At 37.6% G+C, this 20,673-nt stretch overlaps 1 long non-coding RNA gene across 1 annotated transcript in view; it reads right to left on the bottom strand.

The window, feature by feature from the left end:
• Positions 1-6,404: 6,404 nt before the first annotated feature.
• The window catches only part of LOC132366604 (uncharacterized), a 90,668-nt gene continuing 76,399 nt past the window's right edge, over positions 6,405-20,673 (bottom strand). The window contains exon 3 of the long non-coding RNA XR_009503476.1: positions 6,405-7,493. This is a non-coding gene — a long non-coding RNA (uncharacterized LOC132366604). The remainder of the gene's footprint in view (positions 7,494-20,673) is intronic.

Below are 20,673 nucleotides of genomic sequence, written 5' to 3'. Positions count from 1 at the left end.
CAGGAACATCTGAACTATGGCTCGCTCTTCTGACTGCATGTTGAATGGCTGGAAGTCACTTCCAATTTCATAATTAACATTAAGAACATTTATCAGAGTGACTTTCCCCCTAGTTAACAGAGACTCTCCCCACCATCTCTTCATAATATGGCCTCTCTTTTTAAATTGTTGTGTACAAATGTTAAAACTTTCAAAACCTAATTCTAACTTTCAAAAATGACAGTAGTTTTGTAAATGTCATTACAAAAATAGGGTATTTTCAGTTTAGGCTGACTGATTCCTTCTAGGCACAATTCCTGCATTGTAGGTAGCGGATCTGAAGTAGACAGCATTGGCTATAGATTGTGGAACTCAGACTGAATGAATTATTCTTTTCCTAGTACGATAACTTGAGATAGAGGAGAAAAAATATCATACTTCCAGGCTAGAGTATGAGTTCTTTAAAATACACACACACACACACACACACACACACACAAAATATATATTTTGATGTCACCTTTCACTATTATTTTAATTTTGATTTAGACAACAGGAATATAATTTCTACTCTGCAAATTACATTTAAGAGTTCATTTCTCAGATTTGGGAGGCAAGACTGAAAGAAATACCAATACCTAAACACAAGTATGTTTTTAATCTATTTTTAATTTCTGTTTCAGTCCAACCTGAAATGTTGATCTATTGTCCTTTGCATTGCATTGAACCTATTCGCTGCTCTGCTCACAAATGCTAATATTTCTGTGACACGCAGAGCCTGGCTCCTGCAGCTTTTGCTTCAGGCATCACCTCATTATTCTTTTCAGCTCCTTATTAGAGAAAAGCCACTGACCTCTTACCTGGGTCTCTCTATCCAGTTAGTACTTGTGAAAGGGCAACTCATCTCAAGGCTTCTGTATACCTGCTGTGTTTCTAAATCACCTTATATTCTTATCTTTCCCATTTCCACCTCAGAATAGAAATATATAGACAAGGTACCCTCTTTCTGCTCTTTCTTCCCTAGTTATCAAAGAACCCATGATAACTTACCTCCATTTAAAAAATGGTTACTTTCACAATATTATTGCTGATGAAGAGAAAATGTCCTGCTATTTATCTTTTTAAAAATAACTTCTCTCACTTCATTTTTTTTCTTTGTTAATGACTACTAATGAGTATTACTTAGAATACACAACTCTGATATTATATTTCCTATGTGCTGTTAAGGAAACCTGGTTTTGTTCATCCCCACTCCCAGTTTTAAATCTGAGTCCTTTGCAGGACCAAACTTTTTTCTTCCTTACATTTAGACATATTTTGAACATAACATGTCAGAACTGTTTTTAAATGAAGTGTTTGGTCACAGCAACCAATACTAAAGTCTTTCTATTAACAGAAATCTTTCCCAGGACCCACACCTTCAGGTGCGTTAAAGCTGATGGAAGCAAAACATCATTCTAGAGCCCGAATTTAAGATATTTCCATACAAATTCAACCAAAGAGACAATTTTCACAGATGACACCAAATTTCAGTTTCTTTTTTATTTTTTATATTTATGTGAGTCTGATTTATGTAAGACTTTTACTTTGATCAATTATCCTGAATGAGAATACTTCTATCACTTGACATATGTGCTTCTGACCAGGTTGGAAGATAGGGTCAAAGGGCCATGTACCACATGAAATGAAAACATCAGTGTGTACAGATGATAGTTTTACAGAAACCAAACTGCTCACTACAAAGGAATAACACTAAAAGATGAGATAGGAGCAGTTTCAGGAAAAAAAACAAAAAAAAGTCCTTGAACAATAAGAGAGTAAAAGATTTATTATAAATAACTGCAAGAGAATTATTTTTGTATGCTATAATATTTCTCAAATCAACACAGTCTCCTCTTTTGTCACTGAATGACTGGGTAAAGGCAAGCATCGAAACTGGACCAGGTAAAGCCCGATGTTTATGTGGGAGGGGTGGTGTTGCATACATTAGTGACTTCTGCTCCTCATGTGCCTCTTTTTTTTTTTGGAGTGCACATCCTTTTGTCCAAAGGTTTCTTCCTCATTTCTCAAAATGCTGGGATTGATGGAGAAGAAGCAGAGTTCACAAAGTCTCTGCATAAATGAAATTTTTAAAGATATATATTTAAATTGAAAATGCTTTAAATTTTATTAAGTTAATCATTTTATATGAAAAAAAAAGGGCCAGAGTATTGAAAAAAAATTGGTTAAATATTGGGGAGCGAATTATTTTCTCTCTGATACAGTCCTTGTGTTTGTGTTTATAGCAGTATTGGTCACCAAGTGATTTCTCCAGCAAATGATATTATAGAAGACTGAAGAGAGTCATGTCTTTGTTAAGCACAAGTGAAATCAAAAATGGGCAAAAAAATAATCTGTGTATAGAGAAAATAGACTTGAATTGCTAATCTAGATTCTGAAGACTGGCATACTAATATTTCTGGGCATTATCTAACAAAAATCTGAGGGCCACTTACTTTCCAAGTATAAGAGGTACCAGAATTCTTACCCACTAAGTCATCATCCGTTCTGGAAAAGCCAGGGAAATGGAAAAATCATCCCACAATTCTTCCTCTCCTTTACCATCTAAAAAATTCAAACCAATCATTCCCCCATCCCGCATACTGCCATAAAATTGGTCTATTTCATGTTTCTTGCCTATTAAAACACTTCAGTGAACATTTACTATCTATCAGACAAAGTATAATTTCTTGACTGGTGAAAAAGAGTTCCTAGACCCAGTTCCAGCGTGTGTGTGTGTGTGTGTGTGTGTGTGTTTAGTCTCACCCACACCAATTCTTGGATGCCAACAGAGTGTCCAAGGATTCACCTCAATTCTGACACTATCTACCTGCAGATAGAATCAAATTCCTCAGTCTCACAAGACCACCCACCACTCAGCTTCCAGTCACAAGCCCATTATTTCCTCCACTTCTGACCAACTGGCTATATATTAGAGGTCCCCATGACCCACTCTTTGTGTTCAGTTAGTTGGTTAGAAAGGCTCACAGAACTCAAGAAAACCCCTTTACTCACTAGATTATCAATTTATTATAAAAGGATATTAAAGGATATGAATCAAGAGCCAGATGAAGAGATACAGCTGGTGAGGTCCTGAACAAAGGCACTTCTGTCCTCCTGGAGCATGGGACGTGGCTTGGTGGCACATGGAAGCATTCTGGTTTCCCAACATGGATGCTGTCCAAAAAAGGACCAAAAAGCTTTTCTGGGGAAGGCTTTTATGGAGGTTTCATTACATAGACATGATTGACCAACTCATTGGCCAATGGCAATTGATTCAACCTCAAGCCCCTCTCTCCTTCCCAGAAATCAGGGCATGGGACTGAAAGTTCCAACCCTCTAATCACTGGCAACCTGCCCCCACCCTTAGCTGCTCTCCAGAAGTCAGCTCATTGACATAACAAAAGACACTTTTTATCATTCTCAACATTTAGGCAATTCCAAGGATTTTGGGAGCTGTGAGCCAGGAACCGTGGATGAAGACCAAATATGTATGAGAAATATATTTGGGTCATCTGAATGACTAAATGTATATTTTTTATTAATCACAGCATCATGACTAGTATATAAATTCATTCATTATTCAACTCTTGAGGAAATAAATGTTCAGTTTTGTCAAGCTACTTCCCCAGTTACACCGTGCACTGCATCTGTTTGTGTTATATATAATTCCCTGAAGGTGACTTTTGCATACATTTTTCCTTTAGTTTGAATGCCTTACCATCCTACTCTTAGTATATCAGTTAGACCATGACTTAGTTTTTGAAAATCAGCTCAATATCACTCATCTTCAGAAGAAAAAAAAAAATATATATATATATATAAAACACTGTATACATAGTTTCTATTCTCTGTATATGTTTTCATTGTTTTGCTCTTATCAGTCTTGTCATTTTATTTGTTTGTCTCTCATACTGTAAGCACTTTGAGGGCAAACTCTAGGCCTTATTCATCTTGCACACCAGTGTATGGCTTGATATTTGGTGCACAAGAGTTACAAGATGGACATCTTGGTAGGAAGAGTGAATGGATGAATCTAGGAAATTAAACCGTCCTAAATTGGTTCTGGACACTATATAAGTCCATCACACTTAGCCTGGAAAATGGATCCCAGTTCAAAGGTCAGTTTTGGATTTAGGGACATCTCCAAAGCAGGCTTAGAAATCTCTTCTTAGAGTGGACAGTACCCTCTACACAATTCCAGAACTGCCTTAGCTGTCAATAATGGAGACAGTTAAGTTGATACTGCTGAGCAAAGTGAAAGTCCTTTGTCCCAAACCATTGGTGTTGCCTGGTGTGTTTTTTGGAAGAAACCACTGAATAAATATTTTAATAAATTAATTAATTTTGAATTGGTTAGGTGTTTTAAAGATATATTTATTAAAGTAGAAAAGCTTGACACTTTCAAGTGAAGTAGCACATCTGCAAAGCACTGAACCAACTTGCAAATCACTGACCTATATAAGATAGTAAGTATAAATAGGGAAGATGGGGAAAGAGTGGCTCTAAAATGAAGAGAGTTTGTAATGAGAAGAAAAGAGGAGCATTAGGAGATGACTTATTCATCTTGCACCTAGAGCAGGGCTTGATACTTGGTAGATGCTCAATATAGTTTTGTTGAATAATTGAATGACAGAATGAATGAATAAGCCAGGCAGACAGAAGGAGGGAGATATGAAGAGCTGCTATATTTGGGTGAGTTTTCAGTAGAAGATCACAGAATGAAAAATGTTCTACTCTGATCATGAATAAAAAGCAGAGAAATATATGAGGTATTAGTAGAAGGAGAATAGAACAAGCCTTGATTTTTTTTTTTAAGTTTTTTTTTTTTAGTGGTTTGAGGGATGGCAGTTTTATTTATTTATTTATTTATTTATTTATTTATTTATTTATTTATTTATTTATCTGGCTGTATTGGGTCTTCGTTGCTGCGTGTGGGCTTTCTCTAGTTGTGGCGAGGAGGACTACTCTTCGCTGTGGTGAGTGGGCTTCTTATTGCAGTGGCTTCTCTTGTTGCAGAGCACGGGCTCTGGGCGCATGGTCTTCAGTAGCTGTGGCATGCAGGCTCAGTAGTTGTGGCTTGCGGGCTTGGCTGCTCCACGGCATGTGGGATCTTCCTGGACCAGGGATCGAACCCGTGTCCCCTGCATTGGCAGGCGGATTCTTAACCACTGCACCACCAGGGAAGTCCAAGCCTTGATTTTTAAAAGCTCTCTCTATATGTAATTTACCATAAAATCCACTGATTTTATGTGTACACTTTGGTGGAGTTTTATTAAATTTAAAGTTGTTCAATCAGCAACACAATCTAGTTTTACAACATTTTCATCATCCCCACAAATTCCCTAATGCCCAGTTTAGCCAATCCTCACTCCTATCACCAGCCCCAGGTAAACTTTGATCTGTTCTCTGTCTCTACAGTTTTGCTATTTTTAGAAATTTCATATAAATGTAATCATACTATAAGTAGTCCTTTGTGTAAAACTTCTTTCACTTAGTATAATGTTTCTGAGGTTTCATGTTGCATGTATCCACTAATTCATTCCATTTTCATTGTTGAGTAGTATTCCATCATGTGGATATACCACAGTTTGTTTTGCCATTCAACTGTTGATGGATTTTTAAACTGTCTCTATTATTTATAAATTTTGAATAATGCCGCTATGAGCATTCACATTAGTCTTTGTGAGGACATACACCTTTCTTTTGGGGGACGGGGCAGATACTTAGGAGTAGATTTGCTGAGTCATATAGTAAATGTATGTTTAACTTTTTAGGAAATTCCCATCTACTTTCCAAAGTGCAAAACTACATCTAACGTGAAGTTTCTTTTTTGTTGTTGTTGATCGTTATTACTGAAGTTGTTTTCTCTTAATGTATACCAGTTGAGTGATTAAACTTAACAATTAAAGTCAATTGAGTCACTTTTTCCCATACTTATAAATAGAGATGCAAGAGTCACTACGGTTTTTTGAAATTTTGCCAAGAAAATCAAAGCAAAACAAAACCCAAGAGCAAGAATATAAGAAGGCTTAAAGGCTTATAAGCTATAAGTGTGCAAACTTTAAAACCAGGTTGGTTTTCACTTAATAAATCTGATAACAGTTATATGAAAATGTACCTGGTTTGTATCTTACATTTACTTTCTTTATATTGCATTTCAAATATTTGTATATTATTCACATTGTACATTTAAATTATACTGTTGAAATGTAATAATTTTAGAAAAAGGGGCTACATGATTATATAATCTAATTTGTACTAAATTTTAATTATCTATGATGAAGAAAAATCATTACTAGTCCATATAACCAAGTGCTAAATGATAGCAGCTTCCTAAATTACAAGTAATGATTTTCAGTAGATGCTCAAAAATGTAACAGCACTTTATTGGTGGAATAGGTGTCAGTTTGTGAAACTAGATAATTTTATTATTCCCACTTGAAAAGTCTTTCTTTTCAGTTTAAATAATTGTAGCATAAAGTCGCTTTCGAACATTCAGTGTACAACTTGGGCCAGGCTTTGCAACAAGTAAAGATGAAAATGATTAAACTGCAAAGGAATACTTTTTGGTTGGTTGCACAAAATAACACATCATTCATTGTGAGTGCTGTGTATATATGGGCATACATATGAGCAAAAACCATTCACGTTTTCCAGGTTTTTAAATCTCTTAATTATATAAAAGTAAAAGCATTGTCAGAGAAAGGCATGTTAAAAGCTTCCTGAATAAAATGGCTGCTTTTGGTTTGAGAGTCTATTCCCTTAAAATACTCTAGTTCCAGAGGGTTTGCATCTCATTTCTTTTTTTTTTTTTTAATTAATTATTTAATTTATTTTTGGCTGTGTTGGGTCTTCGTTTCTGTGCGAGGGCTTTCTCTAGTTGCGGCGAGCGGGGGCCACTCTTCATCGCGGTGCACAGGCCTCTCACCATCGCGGCCTCTCTTGCTGCGGAGCACAGGCTCCAGACGCGCAGGCTCAGTAGTTGTGGTTCACGGGCCTAGTTGCTCCGTGGCATGTGGGATCTTCCCGGACCAGGGCTCGAACCCGTGTCCCCTGCATTGGCAGGCAGATTCTCAACCACTGCGCCACCAGGGAAGCCCCCCCATTTCATTTCTTATAGTCTTAGTATACATGGTATGAGACAAAAGGGGCCGAGGATAAAATCAGGCAGAAGAACCTAAAGAAGAAACAAGGAAACTTCTTTGTTTCAGTTCCTGGACCTCTCTCTTTAAAGCACACTCTGCAACAGGCCAGGGAGGGAAGGGTGAGTAGAGGTGTGAGCGGCTCAGTCGCACCTGGTGGTGAACGGTGAGGCAGGACTAGCATCTCTCTCCTTGGTGCCAGCTTCCATCGTAGCGCGAATGAGACTGCAGCGTCCCCACGGGAAGTCAGGTGAAGGCCTGGCTCTGGTGCTCCTCAGAATGGCTTGTACTTATTATTCTCATGTTCTGCTTCTCTTCCTCGTTCCCTACCTGTAATACAAGTAACGCAAATGATACGGTTTTTGAAATCTGTGCTTCCATCAGGCACTCATGTTTCTCTTTACAACCTAAGAACAAACTTCTCCGTCCTCAAGATGCTTTAAGGTGAGTCAGCCAGTTAAAGGAATGAAATCACCATGGTCCAAAGTAGAGCTCACTTATTAAAAATAAATAAAGAAAGAATGGACTTGACTATGCATTGTGCAAAGCAAGGCCTTTACTATTTTTAAAAGCCAGTGATCTAGAGTTAAGACCAAAATAAACATGACTCAATGACTTTGACTTCACAAAGTAACTTCACAAAAGAAAAAAAGAGAGGCTTATAGAAGCTAACAGAGGTGAGAGTCTGCTCGTAACTATAAACATTTCTGAGACCCCTTTAGCATCTCAGTATTACGTCAGTTGTCCCCTTTAAGTGCCCTCACCATATCCTTGTTGACACGTCTATCTTATTTATCACACTTATAGCTATGATTTTGAATAGTACTAACTCTCCCAAAGTTACAAAGAAGAGACAGTTTTCTTATTTCTCATATGACCCCCTTCAAATGGTTTTCGCATTCAGTAACATCTCAGGTAAATCCCATGGTTGTCTGATCACTTTCAGGTGTTATAAAAAAGATCAGTCCGTCAAATTTAAAATTATAACCTCATATCCAGGGTAACACTCCCATCTCTCCAGCCCAGGTTGACTAATAGCTTGAGTCAGGAGTGGAGCTTATCTACTCAACTCCGATTTCCTTTTGGTTTTGTGTTGAAACAGGTGGGAGGGATTTGACACAGGAGGTTGGTTCTGTTTCTTTAATGGCTCCTGCTGTAGACCCTTGTCAGTCACTGCTCTTACCCACCCCCAACCCAATCTTCAACTGGTCATAGACACCATCTGCGGGGCAAAGTACCCAAATGATTGCACTTCTTTGGGGTTCCCATGTGGACACTTCAGGAGCGTCCTCAATTTTGTGACATAAGTATCCACTCTAGCTTGACTTCTGACCTCTCCTCAGCTCCCTCCTGATGAACCCCCCCATCCTACAGCCTCTAGATGTATTTTTGCCCAGTTGCTAGCCTTCTTAGGTGTGGTATCAGCATGCTAATTTAAGCCCAGCTACTTCTTAGGCCACAGGAAAGGCAACAATTCTTGCTAATCCACTCCTGAGGCAACTGGTATAGCAGCAAGCAATGTTCTAATTACACATCCTATTTCAATTGCCTGATGGCTGACTTCTACTACACTACCCTGAAACAACCTTGAGCATGGCAGAGGGAGGGGATCGTGGTCATATCTGAATTTTCAGAACCAGGCTTAGTGTCTGGTACAGAGCAGGGGTTCATTAAATAGCTGTAAAATTAGTGAGTAGATAAATTAACAAATGCATTTTTACAGTGCAGAAAAATCCCAGGATACTGATGATGTTATAAAGAAAGAAATATAACCATTTAGTTGAAGTATAGTAGCCAACTCTTTTCCTACTATTTAATATTTTTAAAATTCCACATATGAAATCCTATGATACTTCAGATGAATTGAGTATTATTTGTGCAATATTTATGCTCCGTTTATAAAGCTTATCAATTCTGGGAAAAGTTGTGAGTCGTGGAGACTGTGTGACAGACAGATTTCAGGACACCTCAGCCAGGCAATCACTTTACTTAAACGCGTTGTCAAATATAAATATAGTTGACACTTGAACAGCACAGGTTTGATCCACTTATATGCACTGATCCACTTATGTGGATTTTTTTCAGTAGTAAATACAGCAGTACTACATGATGGATGGTTGGTTGAATTGGGATCTCGGATATGCATGGCTGACTAAATTAGATGGCATTTTTCAGCTGTGTGGAGGATCGGTGTTCCTAATCCCCAAGTTGTTCAAGGGTCAACTGTAGTCTTATAGCTTTGAAGAAACACCAGTTGTCCCTGGCAACAGGATGAGTGACATTTCTCTAAGCCATTCAGTTCACAGTCCACACTCCATTTCACCTCAATTCTTAGAGCCTAGAGTTTCTACATGTGAGCATTGGGACCTTCAGGGCAGCGAGTGAGTTTTGTTGTTGTTGTGTGTTTGCTTTGTCTAGGCAAGGGAACATGGAAAACACATAATAGTAGCAATTTCACTTTTGACCAATCACAAAAATTTCTTAGTGTGGTAATTTCTAACACTACTGGTTTATTCTTATTTTTTTAATAAAAGTAAAAAAATAGTAAACTGCATTTTGTAAATTAGTATTTGTGCTTTACCTTTACATAAGTTTTCCTTAACCAATCCTAAATTCTACTCTCTACCCCCAAATTGTCTGTTAATAAAAAAAAAAAAAATTTACAGACAACCCTTTTTGTTAACAAAGCTTTTTAGAAGGTACTTTAAAGTATAAATGGAAACAAAGACAAGGGCCTCATGGGACAGTTGACTGACTGCTTGGATTCAACGCCCTGCTCCATTACTTCCTAACTGAGGACCCTAGGACAGTCAACCACATCTCTGCCTTTTAGTTTCATCATCAATAAAGTAAGGAAAGTAATATAACTTACCCCATGAGTTCATTAAACAGAGAGCCAAGGACTAAACTAATTTATCAACAGGTGAAAAGCTCTGGATTATTGACATTTGACCAAAGGTGTGTTTGTTTGTTTTAAGCACTCAATGTTCAGAACACATTATAACATGAAAAACATCAGTTTCAATTTCATTACCCAGGTTGTTTGTAGATTAGAAATCCAAGGCATAAAGAGTGGTTTGCTGACAGATATACATGCCTCCTCTGCTCAGTCCAAACATCCTGAATGTGGAAAGTACTTGAGGGGTATCCCTTGGCTATGTCTTCAGAAGGATGCTCCTGGAGGTCCCCTGTTCACTGAATTTCCTTCTGAGAAATGCTTTTACAAGTGCACAGCTCTCTTCCATTAAAAATGTGCTATGAGCTTTACTAAAACTCGGAAAAGTTGTCAGATGAGGGATTACTGTCCCCATTTTACAGATAAGGAAAATGAAGCTCAAAGAGGTTAACTGAGGCACACAAGGTCACATCACTATTTAATAGCAAAGTTAGGATTAGAATCCCATTCCTCTGCTTTTCAACCCCAGATTCCATCTGCTGTGTGTTGGCAGAAAACCTGAAAGGTTATCACAACAGAAAGAAAGTTAATTCAGCTGCAGATTGATTAACCTAAAGGGGAATCCAATCAATGTTGGTAGAGAGCCAGAAGTGCTTTTCTTTCTACACTGATGTTTTTACCAGGACAGCCCAGTCTCTCGCATCTGGATCAAAATCAGAATTCCAAATATCAGAACAAGTTAAATGACTTTTTCCTCTCTGTAGTTGCATCTGTCTGTTTTGTGTGGTAGTTAGATATATTGTTAAAATTTCTGGCTGACATCTTGGAGTAACTCTCTTCATTATACTGATTTTTGTGGTCATCCCCAGCATCTTTCTGGATTTGTGATTGTTGGATGATGAATCTAATAAAAGATTAAATATTCACATGATTCAAAGTCAAAGTACGAGGGCAGCTTAGAATTTCTGTTAGATCGATTACCATTTAGAAGGGTACGTCTGCAGCAAAACTTCCTCCTTTGAATGGAATACTGGCTCACATTCAGGAAATGACATTTTAAGTGCGGCCTTACCAACTTGAACTGAGAGCTTGTTTTGCTTAACAACCAGAGGGAATAAAGATCTAGGTAAAACCAGGAGGGTAAGATTTTATGATTACTATAGGAATATGAAATATGGGTGTTCCTTTCATTTTCATAACACATAAATAGTCATAACTTAAAACCATCTATCTGTTGCAATTTTGCTTTGTGTTGCCGTGATCCCCTTTTAATTTTTTTCACATTCAATTTTTCTTTGTGAACAAAAAAGGCTGAGTATTCATTTTGTATTAATTGGAATACATGTGCTACTTTTGGCAGAAATGTCTATATTTTCATTTATTATAATAATCAATTTTTTCTCATTAATTCTAAAACTATCCCACCTTACCATTCTATATTTCTAAAGCACATTACCATCTGTACTTGTACATTCATGATCTCATTTGATTCTCACAATATCCGATGAAGTAGAACTTTATAAAAGATGTTGTTTGCCATTGCAAATTTGTATATTACAATGAGATGAGACTTTTTGCTTTGGGGAAAATATTATTTTGACTTGAATATTGCATAGTTTGTGAATGTGAAAACAATTGGATAGTCCCTTAATTCATAACTTCCTAACTTCAGGTGATTTTCCAGAAATGCCTACTCCTTCAAAGTAAAGATACATTCTATTTTTAAAGAATGATTAGAAAAATGGGTAACAATGATTATTTAAGGAAAAAATTGGGTCAACTTCATCTTTTTATCAGAAAAATGAAATAATTCTATAATCTAACCTGTCTCTTTAAGATGTGCAACAAGGGCCAGGAGCAAAGAATCTGCAATATTCTTTATAATTTCATGGGGTCTTCTGAGGAAATGTGCCAATTTTATGGGGACTCGTAGGGAAAAATTTTGATTTCATGTGGATTTGAGTGGAAAGGTGAATTTCATGGGATTTCTAAAAATGGCCGGGTTTCTCAGGATCCATGAAATCTATGGCAGCCATGGAGAAAATGCACTGCTCTTGTTATGGAGTAAATTTTAGTACAGTTTGGCAAAACTTTATTTCTTATACACCTGCTATGATGTACATTACACATTTTGAGTCTTTTTTAAACACTTACCTTTTCATAGATGTGTGTGAATACTAAAGGTGGTACTTTGTGTACATAATGACAAGGTGGTTACTTTGTCAGTTGCTTAGAGCATATGTTAGGTGGTCACTAACACACATGTGACTCATGTGGTCACTTATGTTGGAGCCAAGGTCAGGATGGTGGTGCTTAGAGTTTTGGTGTTCCTAGTCAGGGAATGGATAGAAGCCCTTCATTCCCATTGCCATAGTCTTCAGCGGGTCAGAGAACATTAGGCTTAGAGGAGATCTTAGTCATCATCCCGTGTAGTTGTTCTCCAAGCTGTTCCAAGGCCTTAACGTCTGCAAGTGTCCCCTGGGGACACTTAAAATTAAAAGTTAAGTTAAAAATTCAAACTCTTTGGCCTTACTCCTTGAGCTGACCCAGATTCTCAGAGGGTAGAGCTTGAGAGTCTGCCTTTTAAATTCAGCTCCCGGGGTAATTCTCATCCTCATATACAAGTACACTGGAGTTGGAGAGCCACTGTTCAAATCCAATTTTCTTTCCAATTCAACTATTACATTGTCTCTCATGACTTCTAGATCTTCTTTAAGACCACTCCTTACAGGAGGGTTGGAGCCTGGTGAGGTACCATTAGCAGGACTTGTGGCTGGAAATGGGGCTGGGCCATAGGGAAGGCTGTTGTGAGAGAAAAGATGTCAAAGCTCAGGTCTGGAAGCTTGGGCCCGTGGAAGCATAGTCACTACAACTGCTATAATTCAGGTGTGCTACATCGGTAACAAACAGTGTTTCCATGATGCATTTTTTTTTTTCTCTGAAATGGTGAACAACTCTTGATAAAGTCCCAAAGAAAACAAAATAAAATTTTACCTCAGTTTATATGGTACCCGCCTTCATGCAAAATTCACTATAAATTAAAACAGTGAAAACCACTTTGTTTTAATATGTAAAATGGTGTTAGATTCTAATTCAGATAATTAGGAAAAGATTTTTCACATACTTGATTGTCCAGTGGGACATTAGGAAGTAGTGTGTGGTACAGGAACAATCTTCCTTGTTCAGAGCTGCTGGCATTGGGAGACCTCCAGCATCCTGTCCTTTTGTCTTCTAAATGCTCATAATGCCTCCTAATACTGTGACAACAAAAACTTCCCTAAATTTTCAGACTACCTTCTAGGGTGGTAATTTCCCTCTGAGAACCATTTTCACTGGTTTTCTTACTTTTCAACCACACCATGTATAGATCTTAGTAAAATGGAAATCTACTCATGTAATTCTCTTGCTTCAAGTCTTTCAGTGTTTCTCTGTTCCTTTCAGGGTCAAGTTCAACAATTTAGCTTAGCACACAGAAACCAGCATGGTCTGGTCACTTTCATTCCTCTAGTTTCATCACCCATAACTCTAGGCATATTGGTTTGTTTAAACACCATGCTACTTTACACCTCCATGTCTTCAGATGTGCGTTTTTTTCCCCCTAGAATATGATCTCTCTTCACTTTGCTCATCCAAAGCTCAAGCGTGACATTTTTGGCAAGACCTCTTGGACAGCCAACTTTGATTATATGGCCTCTCCTCTGCGTTCTTGTAGCAGTAACCTAAGCATACATTTTACTGTGATTGTTGGTTTATTCAACCTCTTAAAGTAAGAACTTTGATGTTCCTCTGTAAAATATTTATATTTTTTTTAACATGGCCTACAAAAATCTTCAAGGTATGCTCTTGCATATCTGTCTGGCCTCATGGCTCATCATCATCCACCAACACTTAGTTTTTCAGCCATATCTAAAACTTGCCTTTCAATTCTTAGAACTTCTGTTACCCTAGAGTCTCTACTCTTGGACATGCTGGAAAAGTTATTTCTTTTCTCATAACCTGTATAACTCTTGCTCATTCTATAAGTCTCAGCAGAGATTGTCATCAAATTCATTGGGAATCTATTAGGGGTATGTATAGTGGTTGGTTTTGAGTGAGGGTGTAGAAGTTATGGAGACATGGCCTTAGTTGATATGAAACTAGTAATCCAATGATAAATCTTCCCTCTCTTCTGAGGCTGGATTAAGAGCCCTTCCTCCATCCAGTCTCTAGCACAGCACTTATAATATTGCATATGGACTGTCAGCTTCTTGAGGAAAGACAGTGAGCCATCTCATTGTCAGCACCTGGCAGAGTGCTTGACTCATAGTAGGCACTCCAAGAGTGGGTGAAAACCTAGGATGTTCACTAATTATCAAGACAGCCAATATACCAATTATTAAAAAGTTCTTGAGTGGCAGTGTTGAGGATACCTCCTTCTTATTTTGAGTCCTGATCTTTATCTAGTACAGTATTTTGAAATAGATCCTCACATAGTTTTCTAGTGATTTTTTTCCTTTCCTTCTTCATTTTTCAGTAGAGTTTTCCTTCTTGATAACAGCCCTGGAGCTCTGACTTACCACTTCTGACCTCTCTAATTTCCTATACAGGAGAGGTCAGGAAGGCGAGGTTAACATTTATACAAATCACTTTGTGTGGACCCTGGGTGCAATGATGGAGGTCAGCTGTATGTGCCCCCCACCCCCCAAATTAAATATCTGAAAGGAAATATTACTTCTTAAAATCCCCCTGCTTCCTAGTTACCAAAAAGTTGAAAGGAAAACAGATGGCAGGCCTGGATCCTACAGACTGTACATTTTCTTAATTCTTTATGGAATACTTGGTTTTCTAGTTAGGGAAAATCTGATTTTGTTTATCTGCATGTGAGTAGGCTTCTGCGAAATACGAAGGAAATTTATAAGTTCTGGAAAAAAGTCTGCATGTTTATAATTTTGATTCCTAAAGCACAAGACTACAAGACAAACAGATGTCCCTTCCCCAGTTAACACAAACTAAAAAATGAAATTTCTTGTATTTTACTATTCTGTTTATTTAGAATGAAATGAAAAAATTAAGGCCCTTCCTAGCATAAGTGACCTTGAGAAAAGTTGTAGAACTTTTCATTCTGGACTCAGGGATAACCTTTAAAAAAACAGAAAGTACCCACCCTCTGTGTAGAAATATACTGAATGTATATTTTTAAAGTACTGCATAAAATAGTTATTAAGTTATTTTAAATATAAAAGTCCAATAAAGCTAAAAATGTTACATGCTATAAGATGTTTACATAATGATCTTAAAACAGTCTTACCAAATTCCCTGCCAGTAAACATTTTTACTTTTCTCCCTGAATTGCAAAATTACATTTGAAAAGTATGTTACTTTTATAGTGGAAAGCAAGAAAGAAAAATTCTCGGATAAGAGATCCATGGACTCGGGGCACAATAATTAAAAAAAAAATCTTTCAAATAATGTAGATTGGGTACTGGGTCCATCTTCATTGTCCACTGGTCTAGACCACTACTCTCGGAGCCGAGAGGAATTGACTTCTGGTCCTGGCTTTACTTTCTTCCAGCCAGGTTCCTTGGCAAAGAACCTTCAATTCTCTGAGCTCCGATTTCCTCATCTGTATAAAAGAGAATTTCACTTCACAGGGTTGTTGGTATATAGAAACAATAAAATGAACTGTGTGTAAAAAAAATATTCAAATGAGCTAGATACTGTATGATAGTAAAATATTATTATAATTATTGCAATGTCTTATTCTTGCCTAATGTAACCTCTAATCCTAACTTCGTTCTTTGTGAAGATAGAAGTTGCTCAGATACACTTGATATACAGAAACTCACTAAGCTTTTTTTTTGTTTGTTTTTGTTTTTTGTTTTTTTTCACTAAGCTTTTAAAAAATCTTTTAAGGTGCATTAGCATTCATCCTGCTGGATGCATTCTTAAGATACCTCCATGATATCATTAATACTTTGGGTACTTGTAGAGTTAAGTGATTTTCATAAATCAAGCCCTTAAATTATAGAAAGTAAGCAGTGTGGAGAAATAGATATTTAAAATAGAAAATTAAAAATACATAAATTTCTTTAAAATCAGCCCCCAACTTTATTTTGGTGGCTTCAAACATTTTAAATTAAATAAATTCAACAAAAAACTAAACATGTTACTAATATTTAGCTCTATTTCCCTTCCAAAAGGACCATGGCATGATTTTTAAGAAAATATTTCATACAGCTTCATAGTATGTTGTTGTTCTTCCTATTATAATTACGCCCCCTTTTTTTTTTTTTCTCATAGAGTCAGAGTTTCTATTTTTGCTAGCTCTTGGTATCAATTTCACTATTGAATTCTGTGAATATCAACCTGGGCAATCAAAGGAACTCATTCAAGTGCTCCCACCCCCTTGAGACATGATCAAGACACAGGGCTAAATTTGGGGTTCCAGCTCCTACCCCCAAATGGCAGTGGACTGAAGCCACGCTTAGCCTTCATAAAAGATTCATGACAATCCGGGGAATGGCTGGGCTCTGACCCTGTATTAGGTATGCGAAGATCCAAGCTGCTCTCTACATAACTCAGGGCAGAATAGGGATTGCTTTGTAGGTACCCCGGATGTTTTAAAGTTTTCTTTTAACCCAGTGTCTTTGAAATTTCTCAGCATTTTTTTGTGTGTGTGAGTGAAGAGAGTCAGAGGAGAGCTGACGTTCCCTAGGGGCAAATCCTGTTTTCGGCTCCTCTTTATACCAAAGGTCTTCTTGCATTTTATCTTATATCTCCTCCTACAAGCTAAAGATTTGAGCAGCTCTTCTTTTCTGACGAGATTTAAGGGATGGACGCTGCAAGGACATCCATCATCCATTGGATCTTAAATGCTTTACTCGATGTATAGAAAGTAAATGCAGGAGTTTTCATTCATCCCTAACCTTCTTGTTTGGCCCTTAGGCCTTTTTATTAGAGTCCTTGGATTCCCAAATCCCTAGACATTTCTGGAGAAATATTTGAAATCTTCACTTCAAAAAGCAAATGATAAAGTGATATTTTTATCATTGGATACTTTATAAGAATTAGCTACAAGTATTTTTTGTGTTTTTCTATCAAGACAAAGAGAGGTAGTCATAAACTTTCATGCCCCAAGACCACTTGGGTGTGCTACTTACTACACTGTAATTTAACTGAATTTTCACACAAGTCCTAGTGAGTAGGTATTATAAATGCAATTTTAGATGGGCAGAAACAGGCTCAGGAAGGTTAGGTAACATACTGACATCACACAGCTAATATGTAGTAGATCCAAAATTCAGAACGAATTGTGTCTGATTCTAAAGCCCACGCTTTTTCCACTGACTCCTAATGCCTCATAGAAAAAAAGAAATTGAGGTACATAACCTAACCAGGGAATGATGGAGATTTATGTTCCAGTTCCCTGGTTTCTGAGCAGTTCTTCGATGTAGTGGTGATAACATCACTATATTTCGTTTCAGGGTTGTCGAATATAGTGGACACTGGTAACTAGAACCAGTAAAAAACTTAACGTCTCTACCTCTGTCCTATTCACAGCCCTTCTAAAACTTGTATAAACACTTCCTCTCAAGAGATTTCCTCTCCCCTCCACCCATGCTTTGCTTTGCTAGAATTTTCTTGAGACACCTACTTTCCCACCTCACTTGCTGCAGGGCACTATGAAACAGCTGGGTAGATAAATGGTATCAGAGAAAAAGGAAGGGAACCATAATAGGTCAATTAGGGCTTACCTTCTCCTGGATTAAAAATGATGCATGAGGTATTTTGGTAACATGACTGCATTGTAATTTCTCATTAAACAAAAACTTCTCATAAAATAGAGCAGAAATGAAAAAAAATCCTTTTGCACTTGACTCAGCTTTACTTCCTAGTCCACAATTGGCTAGGATCAGGTGAATTTTAATCCTTTATTTGCCACTGACAGTAAAGTAAGCCACTATCTGGCTGGAACCAAAAGGGAGGCACTTCCGTGGAAGGGAACTAAATTTATATATTTATTTGGTAATATTTACTCAACCTTAGTTTATAACAGAAGACTGTGTTTGCATCTCCAAAAGGTTCTAAAGAAATGGAATAAAAAATATCCAAGATTTTCCTGTCACTATCAGCTGTTTCTGAGGAGTCTTTAACAAGACTCACTTGCCTTTTCATAGAATCATTTATTCACACTTACTGACAAAACTTATGGGTTTTGAGGCTTTTGCTAGATGTCAGGCACAGTTCTAGGTACTGGCGGGTAATAGCAGAAAACAAAACCTGAACTTTTGGTAAGCAGCTAGTATTCCACTGTGTGTGTATGTGTGTGTGTTTGTGGAGGGAGAAGTTAAGGGTGTTTATGTGTATATGGCAGGAGGGAAACAGATAATAAAATATATATATATAAAATCTGTTAGGTGCCATAAGAGGATGCCACTGATGATGGGTGCCATAAGAAAAATAAAACCAGGGTAATGAGTTTGAGAGTGACTGAAGAGGCTGGTAGTTCCCATCTTAGAATAGTCCAAGGAGCCTCTGATAGGTAATTTTTTGAGCAGAGACCTGAATAAAGTGAGGAAATGAGCCTTGTGATTATCTGGGTAAGAACATTCCAAGCAGAGGAAACAGTCGAGACAATGGCCCTGAAGCAGGAGCACGTCTGACATTTTTCAGCAACAGCAAAGAGAGCAGCTTGGCTGGAAGGGAGGAATGAGTGGAGTGGTAGGAGCACCATGAAAGGCTGAACCTTATAGGGTCTTCTAGGCCATAGCAAAGGTTTTGGACTGTACATTGTATGAACTGGGAAGCATTAGTGGGTTTTGAACAAAGAGGGCTCGCTCTGGCTGATGTGGTCAGAATAGACTCAGGGAGCATGCATGGACCTTTGTTATATTTATTTACCTCCTCTGGACAAAATTATAAGGTTGTAGAGGGGACTGAGGGAGATAATACATATAAAGGGCAATTGAGTTCATATGCACTAGGATCCTAAAACATGAAAGTACTCAGTATGTTAGCTGGAGAGCCAGCATCATTAAGTGGTTTGGAGATGAGCTTGGGCATTTCACTGTCTGGGTTCAATCCTAGCTCCATTTCTTATTTGTGTGATTTTGGAAAAGTTACTTAACTCCTGCATGCCTTTCATTTCTCGTCTATAAAGTATGAATAACAATAGTGTCTACTTCATAGAATCATTGTGAAAATTCAGATGAGCCCATCTTAGTAAAAGACTTAGAGCATCACATTGCACATAGTAAATACTCAGTAAAAGGCTGGGAGTATCCCTGCATAGCATTTTTACTTTACAAAGTGGTTTCACGTGCTGTGTCTCATAAGAGTGATCCGCATAAGTATTGTTATTCCAACTTTGTTGATTAAGGAGTTGAGGTTCAGAGAAGTGAGTTGGCTTGCTCAAGCTCACCTAGCTGGAAAGCAGTCAGGCTAGGATCAAGCCCAGATCTTCCAAATCCAAGTCCTCTTTTCGTTATGCTCTGCTGACTTTGAATATTTACATGAGTCTAAGAGGAACTCAAGGTCAGGCCTCCTGACTCTAAATTGATTATTACTTCTATCTTATCATAGCTCTTAATAAAATATTTGTGTAAAAAATGAATATATGCATTAATGAAAGAAATGACATGAGAAAGGAAGACCCTTTAGAGAGAAGACAACACGTTCAGATTTCTAGAACATGAAACATAGATTTGGGAGACTGGATATCAATCAGTTGGTGACACACTGTATAAATCTGAGAAAATTGCTTAACATCTTGAGTCCTTGGTTTCTTCATATGCTAAATGAAATCTCAGTATATTCTCATATCTGCTGGCTAGATTTTTGAAAATATATGCCAAGATAAAGATGGAAACATTTAGAAAAAAATGCTGCATATACCACATGTGTTGCTACTATTAAACTTCTCTGAGAAAATTCAGATCTAGACACCTCTAAACTACCTTCTGGGGTTGGTTAGTAAGCATTTGCTCAAAAACTTGAATTCTTTGCACTTTTCGGAGGGGGAGAGTAGATTAAAAACTTTTTTCTAGTGGCTTGAATTCATGGGAATTTTTACAGCTAGCTTGGACAAAGTCATTCACTCCCACCTTCTTCTTGACTTTTCGTGGTAGAAGAAACCACCTAAGTTCTTTCCCAACCACTGGTACCATGGGAACTTGAACATCCCACTCCTGGGAAACACTTAACAAAACTGTCTGTTGGTGTCACTGAGCAATTATTGTGCTGTAATAGAGACTTTTACAAAGTGCTTTTGGGGTGTGGTAGTTCAAATTATGCCTAATTTTGGTGCTGGGTGGGAAGGATCAAGGAAGATGGGCCACAGATGATGCTTCAACCAAGCCTTGAAGTATAAGGAAAGGTTTTCCAGGTAAATAATTGGAGTGAGAGAAAAGGTATTTAAGCAGAGGAGGACCTTTGCAGTGTCATCAAGCACAAGAGAATGTATTGTCCTCAAGGACATTAAAAGGCTCAGGACAGGTTGGATGGAGCACAGGAGGTAATGGCAGGGGATGAGATTGAATATGGAAGCAGACTTTAGAGCACTTTTTCTGGGGGTGATACAGTAAATGGCCCAGTTTAAGCAGGACAGTAAGGTAATCAGATTTGATTTATAGAAAA

This window comes from Balaenoptera ricei, chromosome 5, assembly GCF_028023285.1.
Source record: "Balaenoptera ricei isolate mBalRic1 chromosome 5, mBalRic1.hap2, whole genome shotgun sequence".
NCBI lineage: Eukaryota > Metazoa > Chordata > Mammalia > Artiodactyla > Balaenopteridae > Balaenoptera > Balaenoptera ricei.
The sequence above is the reverse complement of the archived record's forward strand: the minus strand, read 5'-3'. Positions and strand labels throughout refer to the sequence as shown.